The following is a 7231-nucleotide window of genomic DNA, read 5'->3' as shown; positions in this document are numbered from 1 at the left end:
ACAACAGGTGCTGGAGAGGATGTGGAGAAATAGGAACACTTTTACACTGTTGGTGGGACTGTAAACTAGTTCAACCATTGTGGAAAACAGTGTGGCGATTCCTCAAGATCTAGAACTAGAAATACCATTTGACCCAGCCATCCTATTACTAGGTATATATCCAAAGGATTATAAGTCATGCTGCTATGAAGACACATGCACATGTATGTTTATTGTGGCACTATTCACAATAGCAAATACTTGGAATCAACCCAAATGTCCATCAGTGACAGACTGGATTAAGAAAATGTGGCACATATACACCATGGAATACTATGCAGCCATCAACAAGGATGAGTTCATGTCCTTTGTAGGGACATGGATGCAGCTGGAAACCATCATTCTCAGCAAACTATCACAAGAACAGAAAACCAAACACCGTATGTTCTCACCCACAGGTGGGAATTGAACAATGAGATCACTTGGACACAGGAAGGGGAACATCACATACGGGGTCCTATTGTGTGGAGGGGGTCGGTGGGAGGGATAGCATTAGGAGATATACCTAATGTGAGTGACAAGTTAATCATTTAAAAATCAAGAAACAACATGGTACAAGTATATATATGTAACAAACCTGCACGTTGTGCACATGTACCCTAGAACTTAAAGTATAATTTAAAAAAAGAAAGAAAAAATAAAAATACATTCTTAAATTAAAGTTTTAATTATATTAATGTGAATAATTCCGATTTGTGTAGTATTCCCCTTTCACTCTCATATTCACAGGACTTTCATGTGTTATACATGTGATCCTCACCTCTGGGCCACGGAAATGTGACTACTTTTGGCATGATCAACCTAGATCATAGATCTTAGACAAAGTCTATCTCTCTTCTTCATATGCCTAATAATGATGTAATATTTCTCATTTTTTCTGATTTTGCCCAATTCATGTGACCCCCAAAATAAAATATTTATTCTTCTTTATGGCTTCCAACTGCATGATTGCAATGAGTTTACATATTTATTTGATATTAGTATATTTATCAATGTAGTAGCTGACAATTAATCTACTTTTTATTGTTTCAGTGTTTTCAATGAACCATGTAATTTTTCTTCAGTTAAAATAACTGATAACCTTTCCCTTGACCTTTTACTGTTTTTATGTAAATCTCTTCTTCCTTCATAATGTTAAAGGAAACAATAATACTATTGCTTCTATAATTTACTATGAATTATTTAACTGAAGAATTACCATCAGAAGCACTGTAGAAAACATGGTGTGTACACCTCACAAAGAGGTGGGTCAAGCCACCATCACACACACTTAGTCATTAATTTTAATAAGCTGAGAGGGTGAAGAGGGCAGCATGAGAAGAACATGTCTACATTTTCCAACAATCACGGGAGGCATGAGGGATTTTTTACTCATACCCCTTCATCCATCTCAGAGGCTCAATCAATATCAGGGGACTCTTCATCATCATTAATTTATTTCAAAAAAAGTCTCTGCTTCTAGTTTATATAACAAAACCGTCAGAGTCTGCATTGTGGAAAAGGTCTTAGCAATGTTATACATTTTTAGATTAGAGAAATTGAGAAGTTTAACTAAAAGAATTGGTCTCAGAAGCCCCACTCCCACTTAAAAGCATTACCCTGAGGATTACTGCCCTCGTTGGTTGATATTTAAAGTGTCATTTTAGAATGAACGGATGAAATTTGGGCTGGAAGGCACACAGGGCTGCATGTAGGGGAGGGGCAGTGAGGCACAGAGGAGGAATTGCTGGGAGTCAGCACAAGTAGCTCGACATTGCACGGCCAGCTCTGTCATTAGGAAGCATCTGCAGGTGTCACAAGTGTGTCATGTGGCCAGATGTCTTAGCTTTATCTGTAGAAGTTGAGGTAATGATACTATATCAGTCAGGATTCTCTAGAGAAACAGAACCAACAGGAGATTTCATATATAAATGAGATCTGTTATAGGGATTGACTCACATGGAGGCGGAGAAGTCCCATAATCTGCTATGTACAAGCCTGCTGGAGAGCCAGGAAATGGATGGTGAATTTAGTTTGAGTCTGAAGGCCTGAGAATAAGGGGGACAGATATTCCAGTCCAGGAGTAGATGAATGGCTCAGCTTACGCAAAGGGAGCAAAGTCACTCTTTCTCTGCCTTTCTGTTCTATTCAGATCCTCAATGGGTTAGATGATGCCCACATACTAGAGGGCCACCTGCTTGACTCAGTTCACTAATTACAGCACTAATCTCTGCTAGAGGCACCCTCACAGACATACCCAGAAATACTGTTTTGCCTGCTACATGGGCACCCCATAGCCCAGGCAAGTTAACACATAAAATTAGCCATCACAAATGCCTATTCTACTTATGCGACAGAATTGTTGAGATGACAAAATAAGCAGTAAATAAATAAGTGCTTTTCAACATGCAAAGTGTTGTGCACTATAAAGCATGAGCTCATTTAGAGAGGTGTGAAGGATGAAGAACAAGCACTCAAGTCAGGAATTCAGTAAGACCACACACTCCAGGCTCGGCCCCAGTAAAGATTGACTGTGTGATCTTAGCAAGCCAATTCTCTGGAATGAGAGCTAGGAAATCAGGTTGGACCAATAAAGCCACTTTGATTTGACCCATTAACTAGTTTTACCAGCATTGAAAAGTCATGGTGATAAATGTTGGGAATGAAATCTTCAAAACATAGCTTTTAACTATTCTGTATAAGTTGAAGGTGTATCTTTTTATATAACGTTATATGTACAAATTTTATTCATTTAATTTTATAGAATTTTGAAAAGTACTTTAGTTTCACAGACATTTATTACAGAATACTTACTGTTGGCTAGTAAAGATGACATTAACACCATTGGAGATTTTCTTTGTATTACCTTGAAATGAAGTTTTTTGCAAAGGTATAACAGACTAAAAGGATAACTGTAAATCTTCATTATCAAGCTTATGAACGAGTATTGAGAGAAACTGTAAAATTTAAGATCAAATGATATTTTTAAAGCATACACAATTATTGCCTGAACATGTATAGCTGGAATAATGATCCTTCTGAAAATGCAGAAAGACACATTAATAAATTTAAAAATAAACCAAATTAAAGTATATGTGTGTGCATTATTTCTGTGTTTCTTCCTTGAGCTTCTTTTGTGGATGAGTTAAGTTAATTGAAATTTTAGTATTTTACTTGGCCATAAATCCTCGTATATTTTCTGTGTTTTTTAATACTTAGGTATGTCTAATGAATCAACATGGGCTAGCTGCTATGGCCAGTAATCCCCAAATTTCACAAGCTCAACAAAAAGTTTTACTTATTTCTCACTTTATATATAGTCCAATGTGGGCTGGGGAGAGTGGCTGTTCCACAGGCATTCATGGACCTAAATGAGTTACCTGTGGAAATGGCCTCATGGTAAATAAAGACTACTCATAGTCATTATTATTTTTTTCCACAAATCAGAAAACTGGGGACCAGAGAGGCTAAATAATTTTCTTAGGAAAATGTAATCCAGAAATAGATATTCTGAATTATATTCTTGTGATTTCTCTATTCCACTGCCAAAACTATCTAGCAGGCCAAAACATAGTTTATCTAGGTAGCATTCCTCAACACTAATACTGATAATGAAAAATTGACTTACATCTTACAATTGCTTCCACATCCCCTGGGAGTCAGGCTGCCCTACAGGGTCCACCGCTCTTGGACTACAGTTGGGGAAAGAGAAAGAGTGGGAGGAAGTACGGGAAGGTTTACGGCCCAGCCCGAAAATGATTGTCTATCTAGAGTGATCATATAATTTGTCATCCAAACTGGGACACTTCTGAGGGCTAAAAGGCACAGTGCTCATAATAACGCCGGAAACACAGGCATGAATAAGGACTGCTCTGGACACACCGAAATGCATGTAAAACAATTCTATGTCCTGTCATCATACTGCAGTCTTGTGGCTTCCGAGCTGCAAGAGATAATGGAAAATGTAATCCAACTATGAGACTAGGAGGAAAACAATATGAGATTTGGCCAATACTGCAATGTCTCTGACTCAGGTATCCTGGCATATCAGTCTGCTGGTATTTTAGCACCTTCTGAGGCCACAGGATTAGAAAGAAGCCAAGCCCCGAGTAGGAAGAAAATCAAATAACACTTGTTGGGCATCTACAAGGTGGGCTAAACAATTTTGCAGAGTTATTTAATTCTCAGAAGAAATTTTGGGGTTGTTCTTATCATCATCATCATCAATAATTCATTTTTCAGGATGAAAATATCGAAGCTACAAAAGATCAGGTATTTTTCCATGACAGTCAGTAAATGGAGGAGCAGATTCAAAGCCAGATTCATGCAACTCTTGCCCTTTCCATTGTCCTCATATTGTTCAAAGAAATGCACAGACGTACAAAATGGCCTTCGCTCTCCAGGCACTTACAATGTATTTAATAAATGAACAAATACTTTTATGCCATTGCTTATTAATTCTTATAATGTTTCTGATGAAGGAGAAGATACTGAGGATTACTAGTAAATTATTTCTTTAAGAATCATGGTTACTGTCTTCATAGAGTTTATAGACTGGAGGAGAGTCATTAATCAAATAATCACATGGATAATGTAAAATTTCAACTGTGAGAGCCCACGAAGGAGATGAAAGCATATTCTATGAGAGTTGACAAGATGTGGCTTATTCTATACAGACTTGTAATTTTTCTTTTCCTCCCAGTTTTTTGTGTTTCTGTCACATAAACAAAATGTATTTTCAGAGCCTGGAGGCAAAGGAGGAATCTTGAATCACAGACAGTAGTCAGTTGGCCTGAGATTGCTGTGCATTTTTCAGGAATGACCGACTCTGACACCTGAGAAGAGCAAACACAGATTATTACTTCCTCCATGCTGTTGGCAGTGCAGGTTCCTATTCTGGGCCTTTGGGGTCATACTGCAGCTCTAGTTACTATTTTCCAGAAATACATTCCTAGCTAAGCATCTACTAAGCCTAACAGAGAGACGAAAACATGTAAGCCAACCAGCCAAACAAAAACCACAAAACAAAAACACCTTCTCCAGAGGACTATGTGATCTGCAAACAAATCAAGGCCTGAAATTGTAAGATGTAAGTCAATTTTTAATGATCAGTATTAGCGTTGAGGAATGCTACCTGGATAAACTATGTTTTGGTCTGCTAGATATTTTACGCAGTGGAATAGGGAAATCATAAGAATATAACTCAGAATATCTATTTCTGGATTACATTTTTCTAAGAAAATTATTTAGCCTCTCTGGTCCCCAGTTTTCTGATTTGTGGAAAAAAATAAATAATGACTATGAATAGTCTTTCTTCACCATGAGGCCATTTCCACAGGTAACTCATTTAAACATCCCCCAAAATCCGTATCTAACCACTGCTGTGTAGATAAACAAACTGAGGTGCAGAGAGGCTGGGTAATTTTCCCACAGTTGTAAATTAGAATATGATAATGACAGGTTTCAAATTCAATTATATATGGTCCATATAGCTATAAAACCATATGTTTCTGATTTTTCTCCAAAAAGAAAATTAACATTTAAAAAAATTTATGGTCGCCAGGTGCGGTGGCTCACGCCTGTAATCCCAGCACTTTGGGAGGCCGAGGCGGGTGGATCACAAGGTCAGGAGATCGAGACCATCCCGGCTAACAAGGCGAAACCCCGTCTCTACTAAAAATACAGAAAATTAGCTGGGCGCAGTGGCGGGCGCCTGTAGTCCCAGCTACTTGGGAGGCTGAGGCAGGAGAATGGCATGAACTCGGGAGGCGGAGCTGGCAGTGAGGCAAGATAGCGCCACTGCACTCCAGCTGGGGTGACAGAGTGAGACTCTGTCTCAAAAAAAAGAAAAAAAAAAGTTTATGGTATAGGTTTATGATATGTACCTATATAAATATATGTAAATAATGTTTATTTTCTTTCACAGATTTTTAGAAATTTTGTGGAAACATGAAGTATGTTTCTTACTCATATACACAGCTTCAAATATATTTTTTCACACATCATAAATAAGAAATCCAGCCCAGTTGACATGGTTCATGCCTGTAATCCCAGTGCTTTTGGAGGCTAAGGCAAGAGGATAGCTGGAAGCAAGGAGTTAGAGACCAGCCTGGGTAACATCGTGAGACCTTGTCTCTTCAAAAAAAAAAAAAAAGAAAAGTTAAGCTCACAAAAGTAGAGAGTAATATGGTGGTCACCAGGGGTTGTGGGCAGGGCAGGGATTAGGAGAGCCATGTTAAAGTATACAAAATTTAAGGTAGGTAAAAGGAATAAGTTCTAGAGGCCTATTGTACAACACAGTGGCTGTAGTTAATACAATATATTCTATACTTGAAAATTGCTACAAGAGTATATTTTCAGTGTTTTAATCACAAAAAGTAAGTATACGGAGTAAGACTGATATCAATTAGCTTGATTTAGCCATTCTACAATGTGCACATGTATCAAAACCGCCTGATGTGCATGATAAATATATACACTTTTATTTGTCAATTAAAAATAAATAATAGTAATAAAACATAAGCATATTGGAGAGTATGCTGACAATGGCATCCTGCTGGCAGAAGTCTAAATTAGAAAAATTGTTGTAGGAGTAATTTAGGATTTTATGTTCAAAGTCTTAAATATTGATATTTTTGGAGATATCAGAAAAAAATTAATATTTCAGTTAATAATGATTTTAAAAATTATCTTTAGCCAAAGGGTACAATAGTACACAGTCTCTGAACACAATACTCATTAACAATTTGTAAACTAGGGATTGTTCACAATATAATGCCATGTGAAAAATGCATGGCACAAAAATGATACATTCAGCATGAGATAACCATCAGATATATGTTAATATGACAGAGACAGAGACTAGATGTAACAATATCAAAATGTTAACAGTAGTTTTTTTCTGATTATAAAATGTAGTTTTCTTTTTTAAAATAGCTTGGCATGTCAAAAACTTCTATTATTTATTTTTCCAATGAGAAAAAATTAGCTTAATTTATAATGAGATAAAATACAAGAATATAATCATTTTAATATGTATTCTATTAAAATGTGCACATAAACGTTAATGGTTTCGAGTAGCCTCTTGAGTTTTTATTCCATCCACCCTCAGCGTTGCCCTGTGCCTTCAATAGGCCAACGCTCTGGCTCTGTTGATATCCACGGCAGAAGCAGCTCAGGAACCACGATTTATATCTGAGCCAGTATGTGTGGA

This window comes from Mandrillus leucophaeus, unplaced genomic scaffold (genome assembly GCF_000951045.1).
Source record: "Mandrillus leucophaeus isolate KB7577 unplaced genomic scaffold, Mleu.le_1.0 Scaffold1880, whole genome shotgun sequence".
NCBI lineage: Eukaryota > Metazoa > Chordata > Mammalia > Primates > Cercopithecidae > Mandrillus > Mandrillus leucophaeus.
Note: the sequence above shows the minus strand (reverse complement) of the source record.